Here is a 17,523-nt window from a genome sequence, read left to right on the forward strand (position 1 = left end):
TACATATTCAAGCTCATTTATTATAACAAAACCTTAAAATACAAGATTATATAAAGCACAAAACAGTATACACCAAAGCACACAATTTGCTTGACAAGCATTGGCTGAGAAACACCTTGAATAGAGACATCATCTGCAGGATGATGTCATTGAATGCAGAAAGTACAATGCCAAGTTTGTTCACAAGCTCGTATCAACATCACATTTTCACACTGACTTGACCCTTTAAAGGCATACAATTTAACTTTTTTTTTAATCACCACTTGGTTCAGCCTAGTAGCGGCACCTACGTGAAGCTGTTCCAAAAGTGTGCAGTCAGTACCATAGTTGAACAATAAAATGCCATGGGAATCGCGGATTATAGCATAAGTTTACTGACAGCTGCCTTTATAGTCGGGTAGAAGCAGAAAATAATAAGGAACATTGCATAAAGAGTAGGAATGTATAGAAGCACTGACTCTCATTGCAATAGATTGCTCCACCAACATAAATTCATGGGTTTGAGCAAGTTCATTCAGAAATCATACATGTCTTGCTGAGACTCAAATGTAGAGAAATCAATTTCAATTACAAAAGTTCTGGATATAACCGTGCATGTTGCCGCCTCTGGTTCAGGTTAGCTCAGTTTACTTGTTTTTTTTTTGTTTCGTTTTTTTTTTCACTTGACTACATGATCACCTAGACAAAAAGTGGACAAGTATACTCATAATAAAAATAATGCACTCATCTGAAAGTATAAGCAATGATAATGATAGCACAGTATAACACGACCACACTTCATAGCATTATTGGCTGTATAACAAACTACGGAAATCGCTCTTTCCTGAATTTACACTAGAAAGTAAAGCACAAGACCAGCCACATAGAAAACCTTGAATTAAATTAGTGTGGATATCACAGTGATGTTTACCCTGATTCATTAGACATTGCTCTGCAGAAGAGAATATGGGAAACAACTAAGGCAAAGAAAACCACTGCATGTACACGTATGCACAATGATAAAAGACCGGACATGACAACTGTAGATACAGAAACCCTCCACAGAGTTAATCTTTTATGCCAGGGGGAAGTCCCAAGATCACATTGTAAAACATGACAAACACGAATTGCAGCACTTTCAAGGCTATCACAGACAGGCACTACTGTCAGCGGTATAGGCTAGCACACTTGAAACTCTCTCTGAAGAACATTTCTTGCAACCCACTACGCACGAAATGCATTCTTATGGATCCCAGAGCTTCTTCTAGTGACTGGTGCGCTCAGTATAATTGCTGTACAGTGACCAGTGTCATGAAATTATTCTATACGTTGTTTAGGAAAATGATAACCTTGTTCCCACACTACTGAGCTGCGTGTCAGCAAAACCAACACTGTTCAATCACTAAGCAGTACTACTGTATTGGCTAAGAGTCACCTAGTGTCATAAACAAGCTGCCAGCTAGGCAAAAGAAGTTTGCAAAACAGTACATGGCATGGAAGCTTATAGGTGAGCTGCATTTACAACTGTGAGCTCATGGCCTGCCTAGTCAAGCATGATTCATGGCTGGGATATAAGCTCATTTTGTTCGCGGTGTTTTACTACTAGCAAACTTGAAGAGAAAGATAAAAAAAGTGTGTTTAGTACTACTGCCCAGCACCTTCTGGGTGTCCAACCTGCCAATCAAGCTTCTGAATTTGCACTCAAAATTGAGCAGCTCACTGGGGCATAATTCGGTATCGAAGCCCTGCTTCTCCGTACGTGTGCCCCCTCTTTGTGTTGCTGCTATCTATGAAGATGTGTATACGTTCCTTGCCTGCTGCACCACCAAAATATATCATATTTGAACTCGTGTGCATTCTGCCCGTGAATACCGAAATTCTGGTTGCGCACTGCCCACAACGGTTCGATCCCGGAGGGGCCGCAAAGTTCATCGAAGTCAAGTAGTTAGCTCAGACTGCTTCACAGTGCAGTTCACTTTGAGGCACGAACTGGGACAGATTACAATGCAGCCAGAAGAATGAAATGTAGCACTTTCTATTATTACAACTTGCTTAAAATTATTAATTAATTCCCTCACATGAGCCAGTTGACTAACTCAATACCCATTAAAGTCATGGCATTCTGAGACAATGTCATTAGCTGCTGCAATCACCATGGCTGGAGCCACTCAGTACCCTACCAAGCTTACTGAATGACCATGATGAAGGAGTTACTTTTGTCCGAAGACAGACAAGCATACTGTTGTGTTTCTCACACTGCGTGTGTCTTATTTCACGGCTGTTTTGGGACGTTAAATGCCAACATTGGGACGTTAAATGCCAACAATTTCTATTACTTTGTGGCTAAACTATGTCCTTAAGCTCTCAGCACAGATAAAGAAAGGAACTTGCGGAAAAACTCAAGCTCCGCTACATCCTTGACACAGGCAGAAAAGATATGTTAATGATGAGAAACATCGAGGACAGTAAAGAGTGACGAGTCACTGGCACACAGGAGCCTCCAACGATGCAACGAAGTACCAGCAATAATGTGCTGGTAGCATTGGAAGTCTCACTACTGTTAACGTAAAACTGCAAGCCGAAATCGAAGCCCTGAAGAGTTGAACTGAACTTTTGAATACAATGGCAAACAAACAACCAGCATAACAAGACAACCAATGACACGCCATTCATCACAAGACGCCAAAATGAGTGAGTCATGGTTTAGCTAATCTGAGCAACCACATAGTGTGTCGTGTCCAAAAGATTGCAGCACTCTTCAGAAAGGACGTCCCACACCTGTTCCTATCATCACCTTCAGGAAGGCAGGGTCTGTAACAAGGGTTTGGGGGATCTGGGGAAGATAAACTTCCAAGAAGCAGCTAGGACACTAAGCTCCCCACAGAATTTCATGTTTGTGTTATGTGCATTTGTATCTGGGTATTTGCATGCATGTTTGCATTCATGCAAACGTGGTGCCTCAGCTAGGTTATGCCTCTGCCAAAAGCTAGCTGGGTGCATAAATTATGGAAACGAGGAAGGCACTGAAGACCCAGCAAGCTGGCTAAAAGATGCCTCCAAGGTAAGATGGGTGACTTGTTTCGAGTGTGACTCATTGCACAACATCCAGAATACACCTTTCCATTCCATTGAAAAGGCCCATGCAGCACCAGTTTATGAGTGCCATCAATTTGTGATGTTCAATTCGTTTAGAGAAGAAATGATGGTATCACAGGCACTCGAGTTCACACAGCCAAACTTACCAGCAGCATTTCGGCCACGGTGTAAGAAGGAGAGGTGACCGAACGACTGCGGCGAGCGGCCGCGACGAGCGCACTCCGTGGTGCTCGCAGTTGGCCGCCTCTCCACTAGATGGCGGGCGTCGTTCTAGCCCTCCCGAGCGGCCGCTTGTTGAGCGCACCCCGTATTCGAGTGTGACAGCAGCGTCGGCTTCGTTCTTTGTTACCGCTATTTTATTTGTCACACCTCGCATGCGTGCTTTATGGCCTCATAGGGCATCAGTGACATGGGAAAGTGCTTCGTTCCGCAGTGCAACAGCGGCTACAAGTCGTGCAAGAAGAAATTCTCGCTCTTCAAGCCGCCAGCAGACGCCGAGAAACTCGCGGCATGGAGGCGGGCGATCCCACGAAAGGACCGTGTTCCGACCCGGAAGGACCTTGTGTGCGAGCGGCATTTTGCTCCACATTTCGTGGTGAAGACGTGGAGTGCCGAGTACAAGGAACATATCCTCATGCAAGGTGAGCGTAGAGCTACGTTGGCGAAGGACGCGGTACCATCAATTTTTGATGGATGTCCCGCTTACCTCACGAAGGAAGTGAAGCCTTCGAGAAAACCGGTGAAGCGGAAAGCTAACACCAGTGAGCTGCCAGCCAAGTCACGCCACCTGTCTCCCGGGAATGGAGAATGCAGTCATAGCGCAGCAAATGCACTTGACAATCCACCGGAAGGTGATGACAACACGCTTGACTTAACAGAGAACAGAACTGGAATTGCAGAGCTTCGCCCATCCGCCTTTGACGTACTTTTTGAAAGTGCACAGTCCGCCCGTCTTACCGAATCCTCATGGGCTGTACATCGCGTAGATATGGACGGCATTCGAGATATTGTGTACTCGAAAATGGCTGTGAAGCAAGATTCTGCAGCAGCGAATCTCTACATATCTAAGGCAGTGCACATCAAAAGTGACATGAGTGTGAACATTGTTCTGCTCGGCAAGTCCCTCAAACCTGCCGCCGCTGGGCTAATTGCGAGCGTGACGACCCCTTCTGATGTGGAACAAATTGTGAACGCCGTAGAAGCAATCAAGGTTTGCTCAGGAGGACCGAGCATCAAGGAATATCCCAAAGCGGAGCCTGAGTGTGCTTACGGCGATCTTCTAGAAAAATGGAGGCATTCAAGGCGCACAATGACAGTGGCCGAAGGAAGTGTCTGCAAGGCTTGCAGCTCTCTTTGTGACACCCTCCGCATCCATACGTCTCGTCAGGTGGCCAGAAAGAAGGGACGGAGGGTGCTTCAGCGCATTAGGATACCGGTGCAGTCTAAAGAAAGGGGAAAAATTGAAACACTCCGAAGGGCCAAGACGTCACTGACAAGGTCAAAGGCGCGCCTTTTGGCAACGAACAAGGTGCTATTGATGGAACTGAAGCAGTCGAAGAACAAGATGAAGTCGCTTCAAAATGAAGACCTCCAGCATCGCCTGCAGGGAAAATCTATTTTTTCGCATGAACTTTTGTGCCCATCTACGTGAAGCTTTAGAATTTTTCCCGCGGGATTCCCATCTTTCGAACTACGTCTCGGGCTTTCCACTGAATCAGCACAACATTGACCCCCAATAGGCGATTTCGCTGCTCAATCACAAACTACGCCACTTTTTTTTTTTTTTTCGAGTTTTGTGTGACGGCCACAACGAGGTCCACGGAAGCCTTTTCGGCCGGGCTCACTCTTGAAGAGCGCTTCACGCTGGAGCCTCCACCCTTGGATTGTAGATTCTGCTACATCTAGCGGTTGAGCCGCGGCTGAGTTCCCAATCTCCTCAGCCATCAGTAGTACACTTCTCTTAAAGCGGGCTTCGTACTGAACTCGTCACGCTGCCATATGCTCGAGCCGAAGTCACGGAAGCACAAAGGAAATGAATCGCCCGCAAAACACGTCGCCATGTGCACATCGCAAACAATAGGATTGGATTGAATTCGATTCAATTTTGCCAGCATGCATATGTTGCCAGCACAAAGTTGAAAGATCGCAAGGTTTGTCGTAGCCATTTTGAGGAACCAGTGGGGCGGCACCGCCAAAACACGATTCGAGGTGCTCAATTTTAACACGGACCCCCAAATCACTTCAGAAAAATGTAGGAAAAAACTCGCGTTACATTCGAGTAAATACGGTAAGCTTCCCCCAAAGAATGCGCCAGCACAGGAACGCTTTCAGGAACATGGAAGTTCAATGCAGCGCCCTTGCAGAGCACTGTGAGAAGCACCGCCATGAAATTCACTTCCATGGCGCTTCTGCCAGAAACGGAAAAAAACTTGAAAAGGAGGCTCTTGCTTGAGTTCTGGCGTATACAGCACACACCGGCAAACATGAACCGATCCCTGGAAACAATGCCTCCGATCTACGTGAACGGCCTCCGGAATGGGAGGGAAATGGTAAGATGGAGCCTAGAGCAAGGTGTGATTGTGCTTCCTTGACCATTACAGTCACCCATGAGGGAGAGACCAAACCGGTCTCGAAGCATCCGGTTTTCTCCAAGATTGTGGCTGGAGGTAATTGAACTTCGTCAACCTGAGGATAAAAGAAGAGACTGCAACTCTAAATGAGCCAATGCTCATAGAGCAACTTATAACATAAGCTGTCCCAGGACAAAATGATGGGCAGCAGGGGAATGGAAATGAATGACCAGGAAAGCTCCCCAAGAACAGAGCCAGGGCAAGACAATGAAATGGAAAATGAGACTAACGCTTGTGCTGGACAGGAAAGCAATGAAATTTATGCCAAAAAAGATCCACAAACTGTGCCCTTCTTGGCCAGCCCTCCCCCTCCAAGATTCCAAAATGGTACAGCCAGCCAAGGAAAGCAATAAGTGACACAAAGACCAAGCCAACCAACAAACCCCACAGGACGAACTGGGATGAACAATGTCCATAAAAATCGCAAGCGGCACAAGCAGTTTCACCTGTGGGGCACAGAATGACAAGCCTTCCTGTATGGTGACAGCCACATTTACCAGTTAAAAGGCCATGTGCTGTGTGCAACCAAAAAGAGCCATCAAGAACGTTTCCACACAAAGAAGAATGAGAATCCAACCCTATTTGAAACTTGTGAAGCCATAACCCTAAATTCAAAGAACGTTTCCACACAAAGAAGAATGAGAATCCAACCCTATTTGAAACTTGTGAAGCCATAACCCTAAATTCAGTCATATGGTCCACTTCTGAGGCAGTAGTAGTAGGTTGAACAGACACGGTGATCAACAATCCACAAGCTGGCTCTATGAAGAAGGTTCAAACATATCTGCAGGCCAATCTCGAAAAATCCAAAAAGCATGTTTCTTGTTATACATGTCCGAACAATGGCAACCTCGCATTAACCCGTCAACAGGAAGTTCGTAGCCTGGAATGACATTATGCAACAAATTTGCAAAGAACTTGGGCCCCTCGAACTGAACTTGTGACCACGAACAGAGTACAATGCAAAGGCTCACCCACGAACACTTAGAGGATGCTTGAGCTTCGATGTCAAGAAAGGAATGTCTAATCAAGCCTTGTGTGCATCGGCTTCGCAACTACTGGCCTGGCTTTGGTTCTCAGCGCATGCCTCAACCCTGCCGTAAAAAAACAAACAACTGTGCGTGTAATATTGGCCCTTTCAAACTACATATCCTAGCACACTTCTAAAGTGCCCACTACGCCATGACTCTTTTCGCGAATCAGCTAAGGGTCCACTACATGTCTGTAAAGTAACAGGCGAACCTATGCAACTGCTTGCTTTGTTGGTGCTTTTGTAGCTGATGATGATTACATATGTCTAAGCACTTTGTATTGGGTGGGCCTTTAAAACAACCCCTTGTTGGCAATTCTACGCTTCTGCCATGCAATATTACATGGATTAGGGAGACTCTTTTTTTAGATGCCATTCATGTATGGTGTTTTTTTTGTTTTTTTTTCAAGGCAGTTTTCAGCAGTGGTGTGGCTGGGTAGTAGAACTGCTGCTTGCCAAGCAGACAGCCTGGGTTTGATTTTTGAGATTTTTATGATGTATTTTATTTGCATCTTTTTCAATTTTTTGGCCACAATCAACAGCACTAACACCAACACTGAAGTGAACGCTAGGAGGTGGTGTGGCTTGCGGACGCGTCTGCATCGGCTCCGCCAACCGACGTTGTTCAACCGAGTCCAATGTGCTTTCCCTCCGAGATTTCTACTGGAGCAACTCTGAGAAGTTTCAAGGCACACCTGGATACCCCATTCATCACAATAGGTCAACTGGAACCTCTTGTGGGTCCTTTCTCCAACACCAAGGGTCAAGTCTATTTGTGCTTATACACGGCATCGGGCGCCGCAAAGCGGAACGCGGATAAAACCCACTTCGAGCACGAGACGCGCTCGGCTAGGCAAAATGGAGCCCACGTTGGCGCCGCTAAAGCCAGCTAGCTGAGAAAGATTGCTGCAGCCTGCAGGCTACCGCGCCTGCCCACATCACACTTTCGAGTGGTTGTCCGCCCGGGGGGAGGGCTGGACGTACGAACATGCAGTCAGTTAAAGGTCACGCAAGCCATTTTAATGGCTGCCAGGCTGCCCCCAGCGGCAGCGAAGAAGGATATTGTGTGTTCGAATGCCATGCAGAATATCTGCATTATAAGCACACCCTCCGAATCGAATGCCAATGCATACTGCAAAGTGCAGGAAATAATCTTGGCAGATAAAAAGCACTCTATTGCGGCTTACATCACACCTCAGGGAAATACCTGTAGTGGTGTGGTCAGAGGCATCGACACCGATCTGGCCAAAGCTGCACTGCAAAGCCTTTTTGTCACACCCAGAAACCCAATGGTACTCGAAGTCCGGCACATAAAAGAGACGCCTACAGTGATCGTACTGTTGAACTGCATGAAAGTACCCAACTATGTTCACAGCGGTCCCAACACGCTACGCTGCACCCTGTACAAGAGGCAAATCGACACTTGCCGTAACTGCAGCCGAATCGGCCACAGGCACGACCTCTGCCCTAGATCGACTGAAAAAATGTGTGAAAAGTGCGGGACTTCGATCATCGCAAATGGACACGAATGTGTGCAACCAAAGTGCGCGCTATGCAGAGACGCTCATATCACCGGTTACCGTACCTGCGAAAACAGGTACCAAGTTCCCTACGTTGTAAGAAGATGACGTAAAAAAAGAAGGAAAGGCGGTCTCAAGACGAAGAACGCTACGAGCAACGCCGGAGACCAGGGAACCGCCGCTCCTACCAAGACACCAGCTGCGGCTGCTCCCAGGAACGTCGCCACGGAATGCTCTCAAAGTTCCTGGGGTGACTTCAACCCGCAACCTACTTGGGGGGACAAGGTAGCCGGAACAGGTGAGGTGCATGCCCCCGCGCAACCAGGGACTCTGTCACAGCAAACACGAGACAAAATACAATTGCTAGAGCGCGAGAATGCGTCTCTTCGACAAGAATTATCCGATATTAAGTCAAATGCAGCAGCGAGATCGTGCGTCTAGTGATCAAGCTACCGCAGCCACAGCGTCCGTCAACAGAGGCGCGAAACGCAGTGCGGGCTCTGAGCCGATGGACGAAGAGACGCTTAACGTCTCAGGCATCCAAATAATGCTTGAAAAGCTAAGAAATTACATTATTGCTGAAACTATCCCTGTCTGGCTTCAACTGATTGAGCACACCACGAGGCTTCAAATCTTAGAATCAGACAGGCAGCACACGCTGCTTGGTACACACCCCTTCAAGTCAGTAAAATGGCTAACGCAAGCAATCTAGTCATCTGGCGATGGAATTGTGTCAGCTTTTGCAAAAGGAAGGCAATATTGCAACACTTACTTAGCTCTGCTACCGAAAGGCCACCAGTAATCCTCCTTCAGAAAACGCTCACTGATGTCACCGCTCTTCGTCACTATCGTGCTGAAGCGTATTTAAAGGAGGGCAAGAGGGGTGTAGCGACACTCGTCTCAAAGCATCTCGCCTATTTATGTCATGACGTAAGGCCGGATTTGAAAATTTAGCACATCATGATCGAGCTTATCCCGAACGCTAAACTTAAGCAATCCGTTTTCATTTTAAATGTTTACAGCTGAACAGCCAACAGAACAGACGTTTCATGCTCTTTTCCACAAAGCATGTAAAATTGCAGGTGATCAAATGCTCATCATAGCAGGGGACTTTAACCCACATCATCAAGACTGGGGCTATATCAAGGATACCGCAAAGGGCAAAGCCCTCACGGCACAGATCACAGCTTGTGATCGCAGATTAGTCACTGATCCACGATACTCCACCAGAATAGGAAACTCGATGAGCAGGGATACCACACCAGACTTGACCATGGTTAGGAATGCAGAGGAACCCATATGGACCTAATTACAAGAGAATCTTACTAGTGATCACTACATTAGCAGCCTCGTGATAAGAATCTTGTCACCACTGCTCAGAAAATTTCACGTCACAGACTGGGACCTTTTTAGAGATATCAGAAAGCAAGACGAGAATAAATACAACTCGTTAAACGAACTCGCCTCAAGGAAGACATTGCTGCTTTCGGAAAAGAAGTGGTGACAGAAAGAGAGATAAAGCATATAGACAGTCCATTAGCCCACCTGCTTGAAGCTAAAAATGCGCTGCAGGCTCAATAGAAAACGCAGAAACTAAACCAACGCCTACGCAAAAGAATTGCTGAATTCAATAGGCAGATAGATGAGCATAGTGGAACGCTAGCTTGACAGCAATGGGACGAAGTATGCAATGCCGTCGACAGGGAAATGTGGAGTGGCGCGAAATGGAACCTCCTCAAACATCTACTGGGAGATAAACAATCCAGAGCCAATCAGCAGCTTACAATTGACAGACTTATCTACAACCTAAAGAACTCTGGTCTGACAGAGACACAAATTATTGATGAGCTCGCCTCTAGATATTTTTGCACAGAACCCGCCTCACACAATGACTACCCTCCTGCTGTGCCAGAGAACAGAAAAGACCCTCTTGGTTCTCCCTTTACGACGCATAGGTACGAGAGGTTCTATATGAGCTCAACTGCAGATCAGCTCCGGGTCCCAATGGGATCAGTAATGAACTCTTAAACAATTTACCTGACAAAGATATCGAGCTTCCAACGAACAAAATCCATGAGGTATGGGAGACCGGCGAGGTTCCAATAGAGTGGCGCGACGCGACCGTCGTCCTCATCCCGAAGCCGGGGAAACCCCTGGAGCTTGGCTCGCTCCGCCCGATATCTCTCACTTCACGTGTGGGGACAGTAGCCGAGCACGTTATCCTCAAGCAGGCCACTAAATTTGCCGAGGAAAGCAATCTGTTTCCCTTTAATCTAATTGGATTCAAGCCGCCCATGTCAACGCAGGATTTAATGTTGCTTTTAAAACACAAGATCATTGGCACTGTCTCCAGAGACACCAGAGCTGTTCTTGCACTTGACCTAGAAAAGGCCTTCAACAAGGTTAAACACTCTCACATACTTTATTCCATTAAAGAAGCGGGTCTAGGAGAACATTTTTAGAACTACATCAGCTCATTTCTTAAGAATAGAAAAGCTACCATTCGCCTAAGATCTCTCGGCTCGAAGACGTTTGATCTTGGACCCAGAGGCACTTTACACCTCAGAGGACTTTACGACTTCAGGCGTTCGTCCAACGAGTGTTTTTGCCGGCAATGAGAGAGATATGTCGATCATCCTGTTCCGAATGCTGCCGTGGCTGCCTTGTTCACACTGCAACCGTTTGAAGGTAATTAATCTTTTCTGCTTCGAGTAAGTGATGATGTACATATAATAAATTGCAACACGGTGCGTTTTGAGAGTGGAGATGATGAAACATTGCCTTGTAAACAATGCTTTAGACACTGCACATTCACGGTCATTTGCTTTTGAGCGTGATAAAAAATGAGTGTCGATCACGCAATATTTGTGTTTAACAGCATGCTAAATAACTACGAAGTATACTCGTGACGACCTGTAGCTCTATCCGAAAGACTAGAAAAGGGCACATAATTGCTCGGTAATTAAATATCCCCAAACCAGTTGTCTGTGTGTGAGCTTCAACATTACAGTCCAATGCTTTTTTTTTTTGCCGTGGAGATAAGCTAGAAGACGTGATCTCTACAGATAGTGTTAATGTACAGGGACATTTATGAAAATTCTCTCGGTATTTAGAATTTTGAATTGTACGTGACACGAGTTAATTGTGTTAATATTTGCAGTGCAAGGTTGTAAATTATACTGCGGTGTATCTGAACCTTTTACTGACATGTACAACAAAAGTGTGCCTATTTATTCACAAATATTGTTGACTGTATGGTAAAGGGATTTGCAGATGACTGCATTCGCATGTTGAAAGGCACAATGGAGCAGAACCTAACTTATGATTGCTTTATAAAAATATCTCACAATGGTATAGTTATGGATCAAGTCACGTATTAAGAGGTGTGAATTAAGAGCCATAGTTTCTGCTTACAGGAGCTGTCCATATTTGCATTTTAGTACTTGTGTTTTAGTTGAGAACAATATCGGCTTTACTTTAGGCCACACTGCACGATTTTCTAATAAGATGGCATTTAATTTTTGGAAGTATTGCATGTATAAGTAGTAATTAAAGTTTTGCTAACAGTGTAAATATTTCTTTCAGATGGTTCCGTACGCACGAGATCTACGAAATAGTGAGCACCTGCTGTCAATCCAAGGAAGCAATCAAGATGCTTCACAGCCCCTGCACACTAAATCTGCAAAGTTTCAATGCCAAGCTTCCTAGTTTATATGCAACGCAGGGGTCCACTGGCAACTGGAAAGAATTGTGACCAGTTGAAGTGGTTTATGGTCTAATTCCCAGTGGGGACCAGTTGCCAACAGGTCCCAGTTGAAACCCACTAGACGCTGGACCCCACTGGGAATTGGACCATAAACCACTTGAACTGGTCAAAGTTGTTCCTAGTTAGAATATTTTCACCTCGGCTGTCCTTGCAATGTGCACCGCACTTGCAAGGGTTGCTGACTGCTGACTGGTCGCTGACCAGCACGATGAATGCGGTCCGATATTTACGCAGGAAGGTACACTAGTACACCTCATCCTCAGTCATTTGGGCCAAAAAATGTTCGGCTGCCTTACGCTACCCGAGTCCCTATTTGTACGTGTCGCTAATCGAGGAACGCCAGCTGTGCTCCCAATGTGCACTGCACGTGTGAGGGTTCGCTGACTCCTGACTGGTCACTGACCAGTGCGATGAATGCGGTCAGATATTAACGCAGAAAGGTACACTAGTACGTCACATCCTCAGTCATTCGGGCGAAAAAATGTTTGGCTGCCTTACGCTACCCGAGTCCCTATTTGTAAGTGCCGCAAATGGAGGAACGCCAGCTGTGCTCGCAATGTGCACCGCACGTGTGAGGGTCGCTGACTGCTGACTGGTCGCTGACCAGCGCGATGAATGCTGTCAGATATTTACGTAGGAAAGAACACTCTGATTCGGCACCGCATCTTGAGTCATTTGGGGGAGAAAATGCCTGGCTGCCTTACGCTACCAGAATGCCTATTTGTACATGTCACTAATGGAGGAATGCCGGCTGAGCTCGGAATGTTCCCAACACGTGTGAGGGTCGTAACTCCTGACTGGTCACTGACCAGTGCAATGAATGCGGTCGGATATTTACGCAGAAAGGGACACTCGTACGCCACATCCTCAGTCATTCAGGGGAAAGAATGTTTGGCTGCCTTACGCTACCTGAGTGCCTACTTGTACCTGTTGCTAATGAAGAAATGTCGCTGACCAGTGCGATGAATGTGGTCAGATATTTATGCAGAAAGAAACACTCTGACTCCATACCCCGAGTCATTTGGGGGAAGAAATGTTTCGCAGCATGTGTTGCGAAAAGTTTTCTCAGAAAAGCTGTGGACAAGTTTTCTTAGAACTATGACCTTCAGTTCCATCTCTGTGCGCACACCGGTGAGAGGCAGTTTGCTTGCTACCTCTGCCCGACTACTTTTGCGACCATGTTGGTATTAAGAGAGCACTGTCCTCTCTTAACACCAGTCAGCAGTCAGGGTCGCTGACTGCTGACTGGTCGCTGGCCAGTGCAATGAATGTGGTCAGACATTTATCCAGACACCCAGACAACACTCGATGTCCCGAGGTCGTCCTCATATGGTACTATATACGTCGCACAGTTCTCATTGACCTTAGTACTTACTAAGGAAGACACAAGCTGGTGTGACCCAGAAACGTCTTTTCGAGTGCTTTCTGAGGACAACAACTGGTCCGGAAAATGTCCAGTCAAGGACCTTTTGGGGATTGCAAAAGCATTGCACTGAGCACTTAGATATAATTTCTTAAGACCTTTGCGCACCAAGTAGATGCATTTCATATGTGAAAACTTTCTCCACATGTTCGTTTCATACAGTCATAAAGTTATTGTATATTTTTGCCTCCTTTGTTTCTTTTTGGCAGAAAATTTCCAAATTACGCATTCCACTTAATGAGACGTGCGTAATTAATTGGCTTAGGTATCGAACCTGCTATTACAAAATGTCCATTTGAAACAGTGCGTTCTTAAATGTCACAGTCTTATTAAATTAGTCATTACACGCAACGCCGCTGCAGCGCGTAATAACAAACTAGCAGCTGGGAACCATTGACCATGCAGCACCATTTTGGATAGTCAAGTAGCCAAGCCATTCCAAGCTAATGGACTGTCAAAATGGGGTCTGTCAGGGAAGGTGCAGTGTACTAGTGAAGGTTTGTGTCCTTTGTTGTTTGTGTGCAGGGTCAAAAGTAAGATATGTGTGAGAGTGTAAGCCGTAGGTGACGACGGGAGGTAAATTAACGGGAGGTAAATTGATGGGTGCACTGGACTGCTCAACGTTCAGACTGATCATGGATGTATAGTCACCAGCCGACCGCGGCGCGGTGTGGTTCGAAGCAGCCTGAAATACTAGCCAATCGCGATCAATTGTGCTTCGAAGCAGCCTGGTCCCAACCTGAAAGGATAGACTTCTGCATCTGACACATGGCCCGACCTCGGGCAAGTCAAGTTAACGCCCGCGTCGAGTGTACTGGTAGGCTGTCAGAGCGGAGCCTCTAACACTAGTGAGTGCATTGGGCATGATACACGTTGTGATGAGGACACTGTGTCAAACTTTCGAGGAAGATTACAAACGTGGTTGATTGAGCTGTGTTGACTGCCTTGATACTGCTTTTCTTTTTTTAGACTATACGTGGACTCGAATGCCTGACAAAGCTGTCAGTTGTGATTAATTACTGTTAAATAAATAAATTTCAGTCAACAAGCTTTGTTTGTTTTACTGTAATAGTCCAGCACTGTCACCTCTGCCTAGCAAAAATTCTGATAGAGGTCTGAATCAGTCTGATATAGTTTTCCTATAAGTTTTACCAGTCTTGTATTAGACTGATACAAAGTCTTATCAGTTCTTATAGACCTCCATATCAGTCTGATACACAGTCTTACCAGTGCTACCACCTTTTGAATAAATTTGATTTGTCATTTATATGGCATATGTTAGTCTATAGGTTTTTAGTCTTTTGTTCATTTATCGGATCTTCATAAAATGCATTACTTTCATTTTAACAGTAGTTCTTTTTTTGAACACACTGCCCACATATATATGATTGGTCATTTCTGCATGTATATTAGTGTATCGGTGTTTTATATTGAACACTTGACGACCATGTGTGAAATATTACGATCACTCAAAGAGTGCGACTGGCAGCTTTTGGATGCGTAGGATAAAATGTACAATGCTTCATGATGGTGCATATTTGACAAATTGAGCTTTAATTATGCAAAGCAGGCTTCAGCCTAGATGATCACCTTATTTTATGTACAAATGGGGTTGCAGGTGCCAGATAGCAATGCAATTTATGCTGACAATCATAGAAGACATCTAGAAATTTCAAGATACCAGTATCCAAAACTTATCGGATAGCAGTATAAACATAACTTGAAACAATACAAACAAAACTTCTCATCACAGAGCAATACTAACATAATTTCTAAATCTTTAGCTATAGGGCCAGTAAACATCCCAAGACATAGAACTTCATAATCAGCACACTACTGTGAAATGAGCATGCCGATACAATAATTTTTTTAAATTGGCGTAGAGTTGAAAGCATCGGGTGGTGCTGCAGTTTCTCCCTTTCACAACACAAGCCACCCCCAGCTGTCTCTCCTACATAGTGCTTTGCCTTTAATGATGAGCCACTATATTAGTGCGATAACGAATACTGGATGAGATCCTTTAAAGAAACAATGGAATGCTTCTTTGAGTGATCACTAATTGACCTCATTGTCAAAATTTAATGCCTCGCAAATCCACTGCCACAAATATTTCAAAGCAAGTTGAGGAGCTTACTGCACGCTTCAACCGCTTTCTTTTTGTTCTCGTCGGTCCCAACAAACTGTGCTGAAAACTATAGGGAGGAATGGCAGTAAAGAAATGCGTTATGTCAGCACACATTATGAGCTAGAGCATGCTTGAAGAAACACGGTAGCTTTTTCGTGCTGCCATTCCCATGTGCGAGTGTGACTATACAATGTTAGAAGATTTTGGACAGCAGTGCCAGCATGTGGCAGCACCCTGTGGCAAGAAGCACATTCGATTGAAACGCTGCTCTTGAATTATTTAACTATAGGCCAATAGCATGCTCTCAGTTGTTTTACACCCCATACAGGCATCCGAAAATTCGAAGTGAGCACAGTCATCTATATGAAAGAAGTCCCTTGCAGCTGAAAGATTTGGCTGATATGTTGATAGCAGCATCTGTTATTCAGAGGTGTGTCTTTTCACAAAACCCAAGTGGTTGCACAGACCTGTTGCCTCTAATCCTCACAAGATCGATAAATCAAAAAGCATGTACTAATTAAGGCTAAAGCATTTGACTACAAAAAACACACACACACACACACACACAAACACACACACACGAAACTGCCTACGATAGGAAAAGTTCAGTTGTGAAGAGAACAACAATAGAAAAGATCAAGCCAACTTTTAGTTGTCCTAGCTTTCTAAACTCATATTAGACTGGCTCTATGTGTCACAAGTTTCAAACAAGTTTGGTACATCAGCAACATAGCAAACATGTCCAACTTTCATGTGCACACACACTCTGTCCACATCCTTCGGCAGCACAACTTTTTCCTCTGTTTCTGAGCAAAAACTAATGTGAGATGTGTTCTTGAATAGTTGAGATGTAAGCCTCACACACATGAGCACACACACAGAGTCTGGCAGTTTATTGACATGCACCAGTGTAAAATACATGCCATTGTTGCATTTAAAAAGTGTCACTCATGCCAGCATTGTCGCGAGCCTCATCTGCAGTTCGGTCGGAATCGCTCGAGTGAGTTTTTCTCGAAGCTGTAAGTGTCGTCGGGATCAGGATGTTCATTGCTGTTACCATGCGCATCACTCAGACTTCACGTGTCGAACGCCGCTACTCCAGAACATCCATTGCCAGCCAAAGACTAAGGAGTGCTCTTGCTGAGTGTAGCTGGTTGGCCGATTGCGTCTCCACCACTTCATGATAAAGGTTCATTGTCCGAGGTACTACATATTGCAATCCAGGCTCCAAATAGCGCTTCCTTCTTTTTGATCGAGGCTGGGGTTGAGTTGAATGCATCTCTTGTCGAACTTGACACAAACTTCAAATAGCGCGCTTCATGATGTCCACGCAAAGTGAGGCTGCGGTACTGATCATAAGTGACCGGGTAAAGGTCGTTTCACAACCTGCTTGCTGTGTCTTGAAGATTGTGCACGCGGCGTGGAATTTGCCGAACACTACAACACGTGCCGCGAGATCACGGCGCGAGGTAGTTACCCCACAGAACACCTACCCGCGTTCTTATGGTGTACTGTATTGTGGTCGCCATGGTGGTTGCTGACTGCCATTATGGCTAGATGATTGTAACCATGATGATGTGATGAATGGATGGATGGAGTGATATGGCTGAACCCTTAAGATCGGATGGCGGCTAACGCCACCTAGCCTAAGGGACACAGCGATGACATCCAAAATCGCCACTGCGCGCCCGCCATCTCGAAGACTATGCACAACGACACAACGTTACAGTAACTGCGTTCACTGTTTATGTATTATTTGCTGTGAGCTCTAGAAAACTACCCTATAGACTTGGAAAACAAGAAGTAAGTGTTTTGCGAATTAAATATTGTTGTTTTCAAAAAGTAAAATACATTATGTTGAGGAAGAGGTCGTGGTTGCATAAACTACTTGGGAGATCCACAAATAGCACTGCCATTGTCATCAATGGCAAGTTTGTGGCAGCGTTGGTGCGTG

General features: G+C 45.4%; 1 protein-coding gene across 1 annotated transcript in view; it reads right to left on the reverse strand.

Moving 5' to 3' along the window:
* Positions 1-17,523, reverse strand: part of LOC119162417 (DNA oxidative demethylase ALKBH2-like) — a 59,280-nt gene continuing 41,757 nt past the window's right edge. The window contains exon 5 of the mRNA XM_075889568.1: positions 1-17,523. This exon is cut by the window's right edge and continues 13,090 nt beyond it. The gene's annotated coding sequence lies outside the window, so the exon portion shown is untranslated.

The sequence above is a fragment of the Rhipicephalus microplus genome, chromosome 3 (genome assembly GCF_043290135.1).
Source record: "Rhipicephalus microplus isolate Deutch F79 chromosome 3, USDA_Rmic, whole genome shotgun sequence".
In the NCBI taxonomy this organism is placed as follows: Eukaryota; Metazoa; Arthropoda; class Arachnida; order Ixodida; family Ixodidae; genus Rhipicephalus; species Rhipicephalus microplus.